Source organism: Scyliorhinus torazame, chromosome 20 (genome assembly GCF_047496885.1).
Source record: "Scyliorhinus torazame isolate Kashiwa2021f chromosome 20, sScyTor2.1, whole genome shotgun sequence".
NCBI lineage: Eukaryota > Metazoa > Chordata > Chondrichthyes > Carcharhiniformes > Scyliorhinidae > Scyliorhinus > Scyliorhinus torazame.
In genome coordinates, this window is record NC_092726.1 from 41,336,644 (window position 1) to 41,353,387 (window position 16,744).

Here is a 16,744-nt window from a genome sequence, read left to right on the forward strand (position 1 = left end):
AAGGGATGTGGTAACTGAAGTGAGGAGTAGGCAAGTCGGCATCCGAGTGTGAAGGTGAGTGGCCTGTAAAAAGCAGCAGGAAATCTGTGTGGCATATCAGCTGAAAACGGAACCTGGCTGCCGCAAGTCCGCGAGTCCATCGGCTCGCAACATGAGTGCACGAAGCTCCCGCCAGCAGAAAAGCTAGCAATGCTTTAGAGCCTGAAAGGCCTTAAATTGGTCAGGATGAGACAACTGGACAAGAGAGAAAAGGGGAAGCCAGTTTTTGCGGCATTTTCTGCTTTTATACATTTTGCGCCCGAAAGCTGGGAGAGGGCACCATTCCTGGAAGCACTGCAAGCCCAGGTTGATGCGTGGAGCGGAAGGAGCAAGCCCCTGAACCATCTCCGAGTCCTAAAAATCAATTTAATATTCGGTCTCCATATTGAGGACATATCAGATATTAAACTGATAAGAACAGATACTACACTTGATCTGAGCCAAAAGGCCGAGAAGCGATAGCCCATATTTTCCGGCAATGGCTCTTGTCCTCCTCATCCACCGACATTCAGGTGCACCTTGCTGCGCTCGACTGTGCTTTGGAACTTTTAGTCTACGCTCACTGTTGGTCAAGAAACCTCCAGCTTGGCCGAGCACGGTGGAGTCTGTGCATGCAGAACCAGTAAAACACAACACGAAGACATCGTCTGGCAAGCCGTCCCCTGTCGTCACCAGATGAAATGGAGACGCTGTGAAGGCCAGTGACACCCAACGGAGGGAGTGGAAGAAATCTCCACCTTTGCCGAAAAAAGGACAATCCGTGCAAGCAGCAAGTACTGGCGGTATCCAACAGGGGGCAATGTCTAGTCTCCCTGAGCTCCACCCTAGCGTGTTGGTCGTGGAGTCAGGAGAACGAAAAGAGACGCCGTGAAGGTATACCTACATCCAAAGAGAATGCCGTTCAGTCTGTCGCCACACTTCCCCGTTGTGCAGGATGAAGGGATGTGGTAACTGAAGTGAGGAGAAGGCAAGTCGGCATCCGAGTGTGAAGGTGAGTGGCCTGTAAAGAGCAGCAGGAAATCTGTGTGGCATATCAGCTGAAAACGGAGCCTGCCTGCCGCAAGTCCGCCGGCTCACAACATTCGTGCACGGAGCTCCCGACAGCACAAAAGCTAGCAATGCTTTGGAGCCTGAAAGGCCTTAAATTGGTCAGGATGAGACAACTGGACAAGAGAGAAAAGGGTAAGCCAGGTTTTGCGGCATTTTCTGCTTTTATACATTTGGCGCCCCAAAGCGGGGAGAGGGCACCATTCCTGGAAGCACTGCAAGACCAGGTTGATGCGTGGAGCGGAAGGAGCAAGCCCCTGAACCATCTCCGAGTCCTAAAAATCAATTTAATATTCGGTCCCCAGATTGAGAACATATCAGATATTAAACTGATAAGAACAGATACTACACTTGATCTGAGCCAAAAGGCCGAGAAGCGATAGCCCATATTTTCCGGCAATGGCTCTTGTCCTCCTCGTCCACCGACATTCAGGTGCACCTTGCTGCGCTCGACTGTGCTTTGGAACTTTTAGTCTACGCTCACTGTTGGACAAGAGACATCCAGCTTGGCCGAGCACGGTGGAGTCTGAGCATGCAGAACCAGTAAAACACAACAGGAAGACATCGTCTGGCAAGCCGTCCCCTGTCGTCACCAGATGAAATGGAGACGCTGTGAAGGCCCAGTGACACCCAACAGAGGGAGTCGAAGTCATCTCCACCTTTGCCGAACAAAGGGCAATCCGTGCAAACAGCAAGTACTGGCGGAATCCAACAGAGGGCAATGTCTAGTCTCCCTGAGCTCCACCCTGGCGTGTTGGTCGTTGAGTCAGGAGAACTAAAAGAGTCGCCGTGAAGGTATACCTACATCCAAACAGGATGCCGTTCAGTCTGTCGCAACAGTATCCCGTTGTGCAGGATGAAGGGATGTGGTAACTGAAGTCAGGAGAAGGCAAGTCGGCATCCGAGGGTGAGGGTGGCGACAGACTGAACGGCATTCGCTTTGGATGTAGGTATATCTGTACCTGTAAAAAGCAGCAGGAAATCTGTGCGGCATATCAGCTGAAAACGGAGCCTGGCTGCCGAAAGTCCTCGAGTCCATCGACTCGCAACATTAGTGCGCGAAGCTCCCGCCAGCAGAAAAGCTAGCAATGCTTTGGAGCTTGAAATGCCTTAAATTGGTCAAGATGAGGCAACTGGACAACAGAGAAAAGGGGTAGGCAGGTTTTGCGGCATTTTCTGCTTTTATACATTTCCGCCCCAAAGCGGGGTGAAGGCACCATTCCTGGAAGCACTGCAAGTCCAGGTTGATGCGTGGAGCGGAAGGAGCAAGCTTCTGAGCCATCTCCGAGTCCTAAAAATCAATTTAATATTCGGTCTCCATATTGAGGACATATCAGATATTAAACTGATAAGAGCAGATACTACACTTGATCTGAGCCAAAAGGCCGAGAAGCGATAGCCCATATTTTCCGGCAATGGCTCTTGTCCTCCTCATCCACCGACATTCAGGTGCACCTTGCTGCGCTCGACTGTGCTTTGGAACTTTTAGTCTACGCTCACTGTTGGTCAAGAAACCTCCAGCTTGGTCGAGCACGGTGGAGTCTGTGCATGCAGAACCAGTAAAACACAACACGAAGACATCGTCTGGCAAGCCGTCCCCTGTCGTCACCAGATGAAATGGAGACGCTGTGAAGGCCAGTGACACCCAACGGAGGGAGTGGAAGAAATCTCCACCTTTGCCGAACAAAGGACAATCCGTGCAAGCAGCAAGTACTGGCGGTATCCAACAGGGGGCAATGTCTAGTCTCCCTGAGCTCCACCCTAGCGTGTTGGTCGTGGAGTCAGGAGAACGAAAAGAGACGCCGTGAAGATATACCTACATCCAAAGCGAATGCCGTTCAGTCTGTCGCCACACTTCCCCGTTGTGCAGGATGAAGGGATGTGGTAACTGAAGTGAGGAGAAGGCAAGTCGGCATCCGAGTGTGAAGGTGAGTGGCCTGTAAAGAGCAGCAGGAAATCTGTGTGGCATATCAGCTGAAAACGGAGCCTGGCTGCCGCAAGTCCGCGAGTCCATCGGCTCACAACATTCGTGCACGAAGCTCCCGCCAGCAGAAAAGCTAGCAATGCTTTGGAGCCTGAAAGGCCTTAAATTGGTCAGGATGAGACAACTGGACAAGAGAGAAAAGGGGAAGCCAGTTTTTGCGGCATTTTCTGCTTTTATACATTTCCGCCCCAAAGCGGGGTGAAGGCACCATTCCTGGAAGCACTGCAAGCCCAGGTTGATGCGTGGAGCGGAAGGAGCAAGCCCCTGAACCATCTCCGAGTCCTAAAAATCAATTTAATATTCGGTCTCCATATTGAGGACATATCAGATATTAAACTGATAAGAACAGATACTACACTTGATCTGAGCCAAAAGGCCGAGAAGCGATAGCCCATATTTTCCGGCAATGGCTCTTGTCCTCCTCATCCACCGACATTCAGGTGCACCTTGCTGCGCTCGACTGTGCTTTGGAACTTTTAGTCTACGCTCACTGTTGGTCAAGAAACCTCCAGCTTGGCCGAGCACGGTGGAGTCTGTGCATGCAGAACCAGTAAAACACAACACGAAGACATCGTCTGGCAAGCCGTCCCCTGTCGTCACCAGATGAAATGGAGACGCTGTGAAGGCCAGTGACACCCAACGGAGGGAGTGGAAGAAATCTCCACCTTTGCCGAAAAAAGGACAATCCGTGCAAGCAGCAAGTACTGGCGGTATCCAACAGGGGGCAATGTCTAGTCTCCCTGAGCTCCACCCTAGCGTGTTGGTCGTGGAGTCAGGAGAACGAAAAGAGACGCCGTGAAGGTATACCTACATCCAAAGAGAATGCCGTTCAGTCTGTCGCCACACTTCCCCGTTGTGCAGGATGAAGGGATGTGGTAACTGAAGTGAGGAGAAGGCAAGTCGGCATCCGAGTGTGAAGGTGAGTGGCCTGTAAAGAGCAGCAGGAAATCTGTGTGGCATATCAGCTGAAAACGGAGCCTGGCTGCCGCAAGTCCGCCGGCTCACAACATTCGTGCACGGAGCTCCCGACAGCAGAAAAGCTAGCAATGCTTTGGAGCCTGAAAGGCCTTAAATTGGTCAGGATGAGACAACTGGACAAGAGAGAAAAGGGTAAGCCAGGTTTTGCGGCATTTTCTGCTTTTATACATTTGGCGCCCCAAAGCGGGGTGTAGGCACCATTCCTGGAAGCACTGCAAGACCAGGTTGATGCGTGGAGCGGAAGGAGCAAGCCCCTGAACCATCTCCGAGACTTAAAAATCAATTTAATATTCGGTCCCCAGATTGAGGACATATCAGATATTAAACTGATAAGAACAGATACTACACTTGATCTGAGCCAAAAGGCCGAGAAGCGATAGCCCATATTGTCCGGCAATGGCTCTTGTCCTCCTCGTCCACCGACATTCAGGTGCACCTTGCTGCGCTCGACTGTGCTTTGGAACTTTTAGTCTACGCTCACTGTTGGACAAGAGACATCCAGCTTGGCCGAGCACGGTGGAGTCTGAGCATGCAGAACCAGTAAAACACAACAGGAAGACATCGTCTGGCAAGCCGTCCCCTGTCGTCACCAGATGAAATGGAGACGCTGTGAAGGCCCAGTGACACCCAACAGAGGGAGTCGAAGTCATCTCCACCTTTGCCGAACAAAGGGCAATCCGTGCAAACAGCAAGTACTGGCGGAATGCAACAGAGGGCAATGTCTAGTCTCCCTGAGCTCCACCCTGGCGTGTTGGTCGTGGAGTCAGGAGAACTAAAAGAGTCGCCGTGAAGGTATACCTACATCCAAACAGGATGCCGTTCAGTCTGTCGCAACAGTATCCCGTTGTGCAGGATGAAGGGATGTGGTAACTGAAGTGAGGAGAAGGCAAGTCGGCATCCGAGGGTGAGGGTGAGTGGCCTGTAAAAAGCAGCAGGAAATCTGTGCGGCCTATCAGCTGAAAGCGGAGCCTGGCTGCCGAAAGTCCTCGAGTCCATCGACTCGCAACATTAGTGCACGAAGCTCCCGCCAGCAGAAAAGCTAGCAATGCTTTGGAGCTTGAAATGCCTTAAATTGGTCAAGATGAGGCAACTGGACAACAGAGAAATGGGGTAGGCAGGTTTTGCGGCATTTTCTGCTTTTATACATTTCCGCCCCAAAGCGGGGTGAAGGCACCATTCCTGGAAGCACTGCAAGCCCAGGTTGATGCGTGGAGCGGAAGGAGCAAGCCCCTGAACCATCTCCGAGTCCTAAAAATCAATTTAATATTCGGTCTCCATATTGAGGACATATCAGATATTAAACTGATAAGAGCAGATACTACACTTGATCTGAGCCAAAAGGCCGAGAAGCGATAGCCCATATTTTCCGGCAATGGCTCTTGTCCTCCTCATCCACCGACATTCAGGTGCACCTTGCTGCGCTCGACTGTGCTTTGGAACTTTTAGTCTACGCTCACTGTTGGTCAAGAAACCTCCAGCTTGGCCGAGCACGGTGGAGTCTGTGCATGCAGAACCAGTAAAACACAACACGAAGACATCATCTGGCAAGCCGTCCCCTGTCGTCACCAGATGAAATGGAGACGCTGTGAAGGCCAGTGACACCCAACGGAGGGAGTGGAAGAAATCTCCACCTTTGCCGAACAAAGGACAATCCGTGCAAGCAGCAAGTACTGGCGGTATCCAACAGGGGGCAATGTCTAGTCTCCCTGAGCTCCACCCTAGCGTGTTGGTCGTGGAGTCAGGAGAACGAAAAGAGACGCCGTGAAGATATACCTACATCCAAAGAGAATGCCGTTCAGTCTGTCGCCATACTTCCCCGTTGTGCAGGATGAAGGGATGTGGTAACTGAAGTGAGGAGAAGGCAAGTCGGCATCCGAGTGTGAAGCTGAGTGGCCTGTAAAGAGCAGCAGGAAATCTGTGTGGCATATCAGCTGAAAACGGAGCCTGGCTGCCGCAAGTCCGCCGGCTCACAACATTCGTGCACGGAGCTCCCGACAGCAGAAAAGCTAGCAATGCTTTGGAGCCTGAAAGGCCTTAAATTGGTCAGGATGAGACAACTGGACAAGAGAGAAAAGGGTAAGCCAGGTTTTGCGGCATTTTCTGCTTTTATACATTTGGCGCCCCAAAGCGGGGTGTAGGCACCATTCCTGGAAGCACTGCAAGACCAGGTTGATGCGTGGAGCGGAAGGAGCAAGCCCCTGAACCATCTCCGAGTCCTAAAAATCAATTTAATATTCAGTCCCCAGATTGAGGACATATCAGATATTAAACTGATAAGAACAGATACTACACTTGATCTGAGCCAAAAGGCCGAGAAGCGATAGCCCATATTGTCCGGCAATGGCTCTTGTCCTCCTCGTCCACCGACATTCAGGTGCACCTTGCTGCGCTCGACTGTGCTTTGGAACTTTTAGTCTACGCTCACTGTTGGACAAGAGACATCCAGCTTGGCCGAGCACGGTGGAGTCTGAGCATACAGAACCAGTAAAACACAACAGGAAGACATCGTCTGGCAAGCCGTCCCCTGTCGTCACCAGATGAAATGGAGACGCTGTGAAGGCCCAGTGACACCCAACAGAGGGAGTCGAAGTCATCTCCACCTTTGCCGTACAAAGGGCAATCCGTGCAAACAGCAAGTACTGGCGGAATCCAACAGAGGGCAATGTCTAGTCTCCCTGAGCTCCACCCTGGCGTGTTGGTCGTTGAGTCAGGAGAACTAAAAGAGTCGCCGTGAAGGTATACCTACATCCAAACAGGATGCCGTTCAGTCTGTCGCAACAGTATCCCGTTGTACAGGATGAAGGGATGTGGTAACTGAAGTCAGGAGAAGGCAAGTCGGCATCCGAGGGTGAGGGTGAGTGGCCTGTAAAAAGCAGCAGGAAATCTGTGCGGCATATCAGCTGAAAACGGAGCCTGGCTGCCGAAAGTCCTCGAGTCCATCGACTCGCAACATTAGTGCACGAAGCTCCCGCCAGCAGAAAAGCTAGCAATGCTTTGGAGCTTGAAATGCCTTAAATTGGTCAAGATGAGGCAACTGGACAACAAAGAAAAGGGGTAGGCAGGTTTTGCGGCATTTTCTGCTTTTATACATTTCCGCCCCAAAGCGGGGTGAAGGCACCATTCCTGGAAGCACTGCAAGCACAGGTTGATGCGTGGAGCGGAAGGAGCAAGCCCCTGAGCCATCTCCGAGTCCTAAAAATCAATTTAATATTCGGTCTCCATATTGCGGACATATCAGATATTAAACTGATAAGAGCAGATACTACACTTGATCTGAGCCAAAAGGCCGAGAAGCGATAGCCCATATTTTCCGGCAATGGCTCTTGTCCTCCTCATCCACCGACATTCAGGTGCACCTTGCTGCGCTCGACTGTGCTTTGGAACTTTTAGTCTACGCTCACTGTTGGTCAAGAAACCTCCAGCTTGGCCGAGCACGGTGGAGTCTGTGCATGCAGAACCAGTAAAACACAACACGAAGACATCGTCTGGCAAGCCGTCCCCTGTCGTCACCAGATGAAATGGAGACGCTGTGAAGGCCAGTGACACCCAACGGAGGGAGTGGAAGAAATCTCCACCTTTGCCGAACAAAGGACAATCCGTGCAAGCAGCAAGTACTGGCGGTATCCAACAGGGGGCAATGTCTAGTCTCCCTGAGCTCCACCCTGGCGTGTTGGTCGTGGAGTCAGGAGAACTAAAAGAGACGCCGTGAAGGTATACCTACATCCAAACAGGATGCCGTTCAGTCTGTCGCAACAGTATCCCGTTGTGCAGGATGAAGGGATGTGGTAACTGAAGTGAGGAGAAGGCAAGTCGGCATCCGAGGGTGAGGGTGAGTGGCCTGTAAAAAGCAGCAGGAAATCTGTGCGGCATATCAGCTGAAAACGGAGCCTGGCTGCCGAAAGTCCTCGAGTCCATCGACTCGCAACATTAGTGCACGAAGCTCCCGCCAGCAAAAAAGCTAGCAATGCTTTGGAGCATGAAATGCCTTAAATTGGTCAAGATGAGGCAACTGGACAACAGAGAAAAGGGGTAGGCAGGTTTTGCGTCATTTTCTGCTTTTATACATTTCCGCCCCAAAGCGGGGTGAAGGCACCATTCCTAGAAGCACTATAAGCCCAGGTTGATGCGTGGAGCGGAAGAAGCAAGCCCCTGAACCATCTCCGAGTCCTAAAAATCAATTTAATATTCGGTCTCCATATTGAGGAAATATCAGATATTAAACTGATAAGAACAGATACTACACTTGATCTGAGCCAAAAGGCCGAGAAGCGATAGCCCATATTTTCCGGCAATGGCTCTTGTCCTCCTCATCCACCGACATTCAGGTGCACCTTGCTGCGCTCGACTGTGCTTTGGAACTTTTAGTCTACGCTCACTGTTGGTCAAGAAACCTCCAGCTTGGCCGAGCACGGTGGAGTCTGTGCATGCAGAACCAGTAAAACACAACACGAAGACATCGTCTGGCAAGCCGTCCCCTGTCGTCACCAGATGAAATGGAGACGCTGTGAAGGCCAGTGACACCCAACGGAGGGAGTGGAAGAAATCTCCACCTTTGCCGAAAAAAGGACAATCCGTGCAAGCAGCAAGTACTGGCGGTATCCAAAAGGGGGCAATGTCTAGTCTCCCTGAGCTCCACCCTAGCGTGTTGGTCGTGGAGTCAGGAGAACGAAAAGAGACGCCGTGAAGGTATACCTACATCCAAAGAGAATGCCGTTCAGTCTGTCGCCACACTTCCCCGTTGTGCAGGATGAAGGGATGTGGTAACTGAAGTGAGGAGAAGGCAAGTCGGCATCCGAGTGTGAAGGTGAGTGGCCTGTAAAGAGCAGCAGGAAATCTGTGTGGCATATCAGCTGAAAACGGAGCCTGGCTGCCGCAAGTCCGCGAGTCCATCGGCTCACAACATTCGTGCACGGAGCTCCCGACAGCAGGAAAGCTAGCAATGCTTTGGAGCCTGAAAGGCCTTAAATGGGTCAGGATGAGACAACTGGACAAGAGAGAAAAGGGTAAGTCAGGTTTTGCGGCATTTTCTGCTATTATACATTTTGCGTCCCAAAGCGGGGAGAGGGCACCATTCCTGGAAGCACTGCAAGACCAGGTTGATGCGTAGAGCGGAAGGAGCAAGCCCCTGAACCATCTCCGAGTCCTAAAAATCAATTTAATATTCGGTCTCCATATTGAGGACATATCAGATATTAAACTGATAAGAACAGATACTACACTTGATCTGAGCCAAAAGGCCGAGAAGCGATAGCCCATATTTTCCGGCAATGGCTCTTGTCCTCCTCATCCACCGACATTCAGGTGCACCTTGCTGCGCTCGACTGTGCTTTGGAACTTTTAGTCTACGCTCACTGTTGGTCAAGAAACCTCCAGCTTGGCCGAGCACGGTGGAGTCTGTGCATGCAGAACCAGTAAAACACAACACGAAGACATCGTCTGGCAAGCCGTCCCCTGTCGTCACCAGATGAAATGGAGACGCTGTGAAGGCCAGTGACACCCAACGGAGGGAGTGGAAGAAATCTCCACCTTTGCCGAAAAAAGGACAATCCGTGCAAGCAGCAAGTACTGGCGGTATCCAACAGGGGGCAATGTCTAGTCTCCCTGAGCTCCACCCTAGCGTGTTGGTCGTGGAGTCAGGAGAACGAAAAGAGACGCCGTGAAGGTATACCTACATCCAAAGAGAATGCCGTTCAGTCTGTCGCCACACTTCCCCGTTGTGCAGGATGAAGGGATGTGGTAACTGAAGTGAGGAGAAGGCAAGTCGGCATCCGAGTGTGAAGGTGAGTGGCCTGTAAAGAGCAGCAGGAAATCTGTGTGGCATATCAGCTGAAAACGGAGCCTGGCTGCCGCAAGTCCGCCGGCTCACAACATTCGTGCACGGAGCTCCCGACAGCAGAAAAGCTAGCAATGCTTTGGAGCCTGAAAGGCCTTAAATTGGTCAGGATGAGACAACTGGACAAGAGAGAAAAGGGTAAGCCAGGTTTTGCGGCATTTTCTGCTTTTATACATTTGGCGCCCCAAAGCGGGGTGTAGGCACCATTCCTGGAAGCACTGCAAGACCAGGTTGATGCGTGGAGCGGAAGGAGCAAGCCCCTGAACCATCTCCGAGTCCTAAAAATCAATTTAATATTCGGTCCCCAGATTGAGGACATATCAGATATTAAACTGATAAGAACAGATACTACACTTGATCTGAGCCAAAAGGCCGAGAAGCGATAGCCCATATTTTCCGGCAATGGCTCTTGTCCTCCTCGTCCACCGACATTCAGGTGCACCTTGCTGCGCTCGACTGTGCTTTGGAACTTTTAGTCTACGCTCACTGTTGGACAAGAGACATCCAGCTTGGCCGAACACGGTGGAGTCTGAGCATGCAGAACCAGTAAAACACAACAGGAAGACATCGTCTGGCAAGCCGTCCCCTGTCGTCACCAGATGAAATGGAGACGCTGTGAAGGCCCAGTGACACCCAACAGAGGGAGTCGAAGTCATCTCCACCTTTGCCGTACAAAGGGCAATCCGTGCAAACAGCAAGTACTGGCGGAATCCAACAGAGGGCAATGTCTAGTCTCCCTGAGCTCCACCCTGGCGTGTTGGTCGTTGAGTCAGGAGAACTAAAAGAGTCGCCGTGAAGGTATACCTACATCCAAACAGGATGCCGTTCAGTCTGTCGCAACAGTATCCCGTTGTGCAGGATGAAGGGATGTGGTAACTGAAGTCAGGAGAAGGCAAGTCGGCATCCGAGGGTGAGGGTGAGTGGCCTGTAAAAAGCAGCAGGAAATCTGTGCGGCATATCAGCTGAAAACGGAGCCTGGCTGCCGAAAGTCCTCGAGTCCATCGACTCGCAACATTAGTGCACGAAGCTCCCGCCAGCAGAAAAGCTAGCAATGCTTTGGAGCTTGAAATGCCTTAAATTGGTCAAGATGAGGCAACTGGACAACAAAGAAAAGGGGTAGGCAGGTTTTGCGGCATTTTCTGCTTTTATACATTTCCGCCCCAAAGCGGGGTGAAGGCACCATTCCTGGAAGCACTGCAAGCACAGGTTGATGCGTGGAGCGGAAGGAGCAAGCCCCTGAGCCATCTCCGAGTCCTAAAAATCAATTTAATATTCGGTCTCCATATTGCGGACATATCAGATATTAAACTGATAAGAGCAGATACTACACTTGATCTGAGCCAAAAGGCCGAGAAGCGATAGCCCATATTTGCCGGCAATGGCTCTTGTCCTCCTCATCCACCGACATTCAGGTGCACCTTGCTGCGCTCGACTGTGCTTTGGAACTTTTAGTCTACGCTCACTGTTGGTCAAGAAACCTCCAGCTTGGCCGAGCACGGTGGAGTCTGTGCATGCAGAACCAGTAAAACACAACACGAAGACATCGTCTGGCAAGCCGTCCCCTGTCGTCACCAGATGAAATGGAGACGCTGTGAAGGCCAGTGACACCCAACGGAGGGAGTGGAAGAAATCTCCACCTTTGCCGAACAAAGGACAATCCGTGCAAGCAGCAAGTACTGGCGGTATCCAACAGGGGGCAATGTCTAGTCTCCCTGAGCTCCACCCTGGCGTGTTGGTCGTGGAGTCAGGAGAACTAAAAGAGACGCCGTGAAGGTATACCTACATCCAAACAGGATGCCGTTCAGTCTGTCGCAACAGTATCCCGTTGTGCAGGATGAAGGGATGTGGTAACTGAAGTGAGGAGAAGGCAAGTCGGCATCCGAGGGTGAGGGTGAGTGGCCTGTAAAAAGCAGCAGGAAATCTGTGCGGCATATCAGCTGAAAACGGAGCCTGGCTGCCGAAAGTCCTCGAGTCCATCGACTCGCAACATTAGTGCACGAAGCTCCCGCCAGCAAAAAAGCTAGCAATGCTTTGGAGCATGAAATGTCTTAAATTGGTCAAGATGAGGCAACTGGACAACAGAGAAAAGGGGTAGGCAGGTTTTGCGTCATTTTCTGCTTTTATACATTTCCGCCCCAAAGCGGGGTGAAGGCACCATTCCTGGAAGCACTACAAGCCCAGGTTGATGCGTGGAGCGGAAGGAGCAAGCCCCTGAACCATCTCCGAGTCCTAAAAATCAATTTAATATTCGGTCTCCATATTGAGGAAATATCAGATATTAAACTTATAAGAACAGATACTACACTTGATCTGAGCCAAAAGGCCGAGAAGCGATAGCCCATATTTTCCGGCAATGGCTCTTGTCCTCCTCATCCACCGACATTCAGGTGCACCTTGCTGCGCTCGACTGTGCTTTGGAACTTTTAGTCTACGCTCACTGTTGGTCAAGAAACCTCCAGCTTGGCCGAGCACGGTGGAGTCTGTGCATGCAGAACCAGTAAAACACAACACGAAGACATCGTCTGGCAAGCCGTCCCCTGTCGTCACCAGATGAAATGGAGACGCTGTGAAGGCCAGTGACACCCAACGGAGGGAGAGGAAGAAATCTCCACCTTTGCCGAAAAAAGGACAATCCGTGCAAGCAGCAAGTACTGGCGGTATCCAACAGGGGGCAATGTCTAGTCTCCCTGAGCTCCACCCTAGCGTGTTGGTCGTGGAGTCAGGAGAACGAAAAGAGACGCCGTGAAGGTATACCTACATCCAAAGAGAATGCCGTTCAGTCTGTCGCCACACTTCCCCGTTGTGCAGGATGAAGGGATGTGGTAACTGAAGTGGGGAGAAGGCAAGTCGGCATCCGAGTGTGAAGGTGAGTGGCCTGTAAAGAGCAGCAGGAAATCTGTGTGGCATATCAGCTGAAAACGGAGCCTGGCTGCCGCAAGTCCGCGAGTCCATCGGCTCACAACATTCGTGCACGGAGCTCCCGACAGCAGGAAAGCTAGCAATGCTTTGGAGCCTGAAAGGCCTTAAATTGGTCAGGATGAGACAACTGGACAAGAGAGAAAAGGGGAAGCCAGGTTTTGCGGCATTTTCTACTTTAATACATTTTGCGCCCCAAATTGGGGAGAGGGCACCATTCCTGGAAGCACTGCAAGACCAGGTTGATGCGTGGAGCGGAAGGAGCAAGCCCCTGAACCATCTCCGAGTCCTAAAACTCAATTTAATATTCGGTCCCCATATTGAGGAAATATCAGATATTAAACTGATAAGAACAGATACTACACTTGATCTGAGCCAAAAGGCCGAGAAGCGATAGCCCATATTTTCCGGCAATGGCTCTTGTCCTCCTCATCCACCGACATTCAGGTGCACCTTGCTGCGCTCGACTGTGCTTTGGAACGTTTAGTCTACGCTCACTGTTGGTCAAGAGACATCCAGCTTGGCCGAGCACGGTGGAGTCTGTGCATGCAGAACCAGTAAACACAACAGGAAGACATCGTCTGGCAAGCCGTCCCCTGTCGTCACCAGATGAAATGGAGACGCTGTGAAGGCCCAGTGACACCCAACAGAGGGAGTCGAAGTCATCTCCACCTTTGCCGAACAAAGGGCAATCCGTGCAAACAGCAAGTACTGGCGGAATCCAACAGAGGGCAATGTCTAGTCTCCCTGAGCTCCACCCTGGCGTGTTGGTCGTGGAGTCAGGAGAACTAAAAGAGACGCCGTGAAGGTATACCTACATCCAAACAGGATGCCGTTCAGTCTGTCGCAACAGTATCCCGTTGTGCAGGATGAAGGGATGTGGTAACTGAAGTGAGGAGAAGGCAAGTCGGCATCCGAGGGTGAGGGTGAGTGGCCTGTAAAAAGCAGCAGGAAATCTGTGCGGCATATCAGCTGAAAACGGAGCCTGGCTGCCGAAAGTCCTCGAGTCCATCGACTCGCAACATTAGTGCACGAAGCTCCCGCCAGCAGAAAAGCTAGCAATGCTTTGGAGCTTGAAATGCCTTAAATTGGTCAAGATGAGGCAACTGGACAACAGAGAAAAGGGGTAGGCAGGTTTTGCGGCATTTTCTGCTTTTATACATTTCCGCCCCAAAGCGGGGTGAAGGCACCATTCCTGGAAGCACTGCAAGCCCAGGTTGATGCGTGGAGCGGAAGGAGCAAGCCCCTGAACCATCTCCGAGTACTAAAAATCAATTTAATATTCGGTCTTCATATTGAGGACATATCAGATATTAAGCTGATAAGAACAGATACTACACTTGATCTGAGCCAAAAGGCCGAGAAGCGATAGCCCATATTTTCCGGCAATGGCTCTTGTCCTCCTCATCCACCGACATTCAGGTGCACCTTGCTGCGCTCGACTGTGCTTTGGAACTTTTAGTCTACGCTCACTGTTGGTCAAGAAACCTCCAGCTTGGCCGAGCACGGTGGAGTCTGTGCATGCAGAACCAGTAAAACACAACACGAAGACATCGTCTGGCAAGCCGTCCCCTGTCGTCACCAGATGAAATGGAGACGCTGTGAAGGCCCAGTGACACCCAACAGAGGGAGTCGAAGTCATCTCCACCTTTGCCGAACAAAGGGCAATCCGTGCAAGCAGCAAGTACTGGCGGAATCCAACAGAGGGCAATGTCTAGTCTCCCTGAGCTCCACCCTGGCGTGTTGGTCGTGGAGTCAGGAGAACGAAAAGAGATGCCGTGAAGGTGTACCTACATCCAAACAGGATGCCGTTCAGTCTGTCGCCACACTTCCCCGTTGTGCAGGATGAAGGGATGTGGTAACTGAAGTGAGGAGAAGGCAAGTCGGCATCCGAGTGTGAGTGTGTGTGGCCTGTAAAAAGCAGCAGGAAATCTGTGTGGCATATCAGCTGAAAACGGAGCCTGGCTGCCGCAAGTCCGCGAGTCCATCGGTTCGCAACATTCGTGCACGAAGCTCCCGCCAGCAGAAAAGCTAGCAATGCTTTGGAGCCTGAAAGGCCTTAAATTGGTCAGGATGAAACAACTGGACAAAAGAGAAAAACGGAAGCCACGTTTTGCGACATTTTATGCTTTGAGCGCCCCAAAGCGGGGAGAGAGCACCATTCCTGGAAGCACGGCAAGACCAGGTTGATGCGTGGAGCGGAAGGAGCAAGCCCCTGAACCATCTCCGAGTCCTAAAAATCAATTTAATATTCGGTCCCCAGATTGAGGACATATCAGATATTAAACTGATAAGAACAGATACTACACTTGATCTGAGTCAGAAGGCCGAGAAGCGATAGCCCATATTTTCAGGCAATGGCTCTTGTCCTCCTCGTCCACCGACATTCAGGTGCACCTTGCTGCGCTCGACTGTGCTTTGGAACTTTTAGTCTACGCTCACTGTTGGACAAGAGACATCCAGCTTGGCCGAGCACGGTGGAGTCTGAGCATGCAGAACCAGTAAAACACAACAGGAAGACATCGTCTGGCAAGCCGTCCCCTGTCGTCACCAGATGAAATGGAGACGCTGTGAAGGCCCAGTGACACCCAACGGAGGGAGTCGAAGTCATCTCCACCTTTGCCGAACAAAGGGCAATCCGTGCAAGCAGCAAGTACTGGCGGAATCCAACAGAGGGCAATGTCTAGTCTCCCTGAGCTCCACCCTGGCGTGTTGGTCGTGGAGTCAGGAGAACTAAAAGAGTCGCCGTGAAGGTATACCTACATCCAAACAGGATGCCGTTCAGTCTGTCGCAACAGTATCCCGTTGTGCAGGATGAAGGGATGTGGTAACTGAAGTGAGGAGAAGGCAAGTCGGCATCCGAGGGTGAGGGTGAGTGGCCTGTAAAAAGCAGCAGGAAATCTGTGCGGCATATCAGCTGAAAACGGAGCCTGGCTGCCGAAAGTCCTCGAGTCCATCGACTCGCAACATTAGTGCACGAAGCTCCCGCCAGCAGAAAAGCTAGCAATGCTTTGGAGCTTGAAATGCCTTAAATTGGTCAAGATGAGGCAACTGGACAACAGAGAAAAGGGGTAGGTAGGTTTTGCGGCATTTTCTGCTTTTATACATTTCCGCCCCAAAGCGGGGTGAAGGCACCATTCCTGGAAGCACTGCAAGCCCAGGTTGATGCGTGGAGCGGAAGGAGCAAGCCCCTGAACCATCTCCGGGTCCTAAAAATCAATTGAATATTCGGTCTCCATATTGAGGACATATCAGATATTAAACTGATAAGAACAGATACTACACGTGATCTGAGCCAAAAGGCCGAGAAGCGATAGCCCATATTTTCCGGAAATGGCTCTTGTCCTCCTCGTCCACCGACATTCAGGTGCACCTTGCTGCGCTCGACTGTGCTTTGGAACTTTTAGTCTACGCTCACTGTTGGTCAAGAAACCTCCAGCTTGGCCGAGCACGCTGGAGTCTGTGCATGCAGAACCAGTAAAACACAACACGAAGACATCGTCTGGCAAGCCGTCCCCTGTCGTCACCAGATGAAATGGAGACGCTGTGAAGGCCAGTGACACCCAACGGAGGGAGTGGAAGAAATCTCCACCTTTGCCGAACAAAGGACAATCCGTGCAAGCAGCAAGTACTGGCGGTATCCAACAGGGGGCAATGTCTAGTCTCCCTGAGCTCCACCCTAGCGTGTTGGTCGTGGAGTCAGGAGAAAGAAAAGAGACGCCGTGAAGGTATACCTACATCCAAACAGGATGCCGTTCAGTCTGTCGCCACACTTCCCCGTTGTGCAGGATGAAGGGATGTGGTAACTGAAGTGAGGAGTAGGCAAGTCGGCATCCGAGTGTGAAGGTGAGTGGCCTGTAAAAAGCAGCAGGAAATCTGTGTGGCATATCAGCTGAAAACGGAGCCTGGCTGCCGCAAGTCCGCGAGTCCATCGGCTCGCAACATTC

General features: G+C 51.5%; 17 non-coding genes across 17 annotated transcripts; all 17 read right to left on the reverse strand.

The window, feature by feature from the left end:
- Positions 1-308: 308 nt before the first annotated feature.
- On the reverse strand, positions 309-499 carry LOC140397513 (U2 spliceosomal RNA). The gene has a single exon (XR_011936948.1). It is a non-coding gene; the product is annotated as a U2 spliceosomal RNA (small nuclear RNA).
- A 777-nt stretch (positions 500-1,276) lies between these two features.
- On the reverse strand, positions 1,277-1,467 carry LOC140397276 (U2 spliceosomal RNA). The gene has a single exon (XR_011936800.1). It is a non-coding gene; the product is annotated as a U2 spliceosomal RNA (small nuclear RNA).
- An 825-nt stretch (positions 1,468-2,292) lies between these two features.
- LOC140397736 (U2 spliceosomal RNA) lies at positions 2,293-2,483 on the reverse strand. The gene has a single exon (XR_011937165.1). It is a non-coding gene; the product is annotated as a U2 spliceosomal RNA (small nuclear RNA).
- Positions 2,484-3,267: 784 nt separating this feature from the next.
- On the reverse strand, positions 3,268-3,458 carry LOC140397556 (U2 spliceosomal RNA). The gene has a single exon (XR_011936990.1). It is a non-coding gene; the product is annotated as a U2 spliceosomal RNA (small nuclear RNA).
- Positions 3,459-4,235: 777 nt separating this feature from the next.
- LOC140397393 (U2 spliceosomal RNA) lies at positions 4,236-4,426 on the reverse strand. The gene has a single exon (XR_011936848.1). It is a non-coding gene; the product is annotated as a U2 spliceosomal RNA (small nuclear RNA).
- A 785-nt stretch (positions 4,427-5,211) lies between these two features.
- On the reverse strand, positions 5,212-5,402 carry LOC140397677 (U2 spliceosomal RNA). Its single transcript, XR_011937109.1, has one exon. It is a non-coding gene; the product is annotated as a U2 spliceosomal RNA (small nuclear RNA).
- Positions 5,403-6,179: 777 nt separating this feature from the next.
- Positions 6,180-6,370, reverse strand: LOC140397170 (U2 spliceosomal RNA). Its single transcript, XR_011936740.1, has one exon. It is a non-coding gene; the product is annotated as a U2 spliceosomal RNA (small nuclear RNA).
- Positions 6,371-7,155: 785 nt separating this feature from the next.
- LOC140397809 (U2 spliceosomal RNA) lies at positions 7,156-7,346 on the reverse strand. The gene has a single exon (XR_011937236.1). It is a non-coding gene; the product is annotated as a U2 spliceosomal RNA (small nuclear RNA).
- Positions 7,347-8,130: 784 nt separating this feature from the next.
- On the reverse strand, positions 8,131-8,321 carry LOC140397793 (U2 spliceosomal RNA). Its single transcript, XR_011937221.1, has one exon. It is a non-coding gene; the product is annotated as a U2 spliceosomal RNA (small nuclear RNA).
- Positions 8,322-9,106: 785 nt separating this feature from the next.
- LOC140397590 (U2 spliceosomal RNA) lies at positions 9,107-9,297 on the reverse strand. Its single transcript, XR_011937023.1, has one exon. It is a non-coding gene; the product is annotated as a U2 spliceosomal RNA (small nuclear RNA).
- A 777-nt stretch (positions 9,298-10,074) lies between these two features.
- On the reverse strand, positions 10,075-10,265 carry LOC140397345 (U2 spliceosomal RNA). Its single transcript, XR_011936826.1, has one exon. It is a non-coding gene; the product is annotated as a U2 spliceosomal RNA (small nuclear RNA).
- A 785-nt stretch (positions 10,266-11,050) lies between these two features.
- LOC140397811 (U2 spliceosomal RNA) lies at positions 11,051-11,241 on the reverse strand. Its single transcript, XR_011937238.1, has one exon. It is a non-coding gene; the product is annotated as a U2 spliceosomal RNA (small nuclear RNA).
- Positions 11,242-12,025: 784 nt separating this feature from the next.
- On the reverse strand, positions 12,026-12,216 carry LOC140397801 (U2 spliceosomal RNA). The gene has a single exon (XR_011937228.1). It is a non-coding gene; the product is annotated as a U2 spliceosomal RNA (small nuclear RNA).
- Positions 12,217-13,001: 785 nt separating this feature from the next.
- LOC140397524 (U2 spliceosomal RNA) lies at positions 13,002-13,192 on the reverse strand. Its single transcript, XR_011936959.1, has one exon. It is a non-coding gene; the product is annotated as a U2 spliceosomal RNA (small nuclear RNA).
- Positions 13,193-13,976: 784 nt separating this feature from the next.
- LOC140397510 (U2 spliceosomal RNA) lies at positions 13,977-14,167 on the reverse strand. Its single transcript, XR_011936945.1, has one exon. It is a non-coding gene; the product is annotated as a U2 spliceosomal RNA (small nuclear RNA).
- Positions 14,168-14,945: 778 nt separating this feature from the next.
- LOC140397703 (U2 spliceosomal RNA) lies at positions 14,946-15,136 on the reverse strand. The gene has a single exon (XR_011937134.1). It is a non-coding gene; the product is annotated as a U2 spliceosomal RNA (small nuclear RNA).
- A 785-nt stretch (positions 15,137-15,921) lies between these two features.
- On the reverse strand, positions 15,922-16,112 carry LOC140397766 (U2 spliceosomal RNA). Its single transcript, XR_011937195.1, has one exon. It is a non-coding gene; the product is annotated as a U2 spliceosomal RNA (small nuclear RNA).
- Positions 16,113-16,744: the final 632 nt, after the last annotated feature.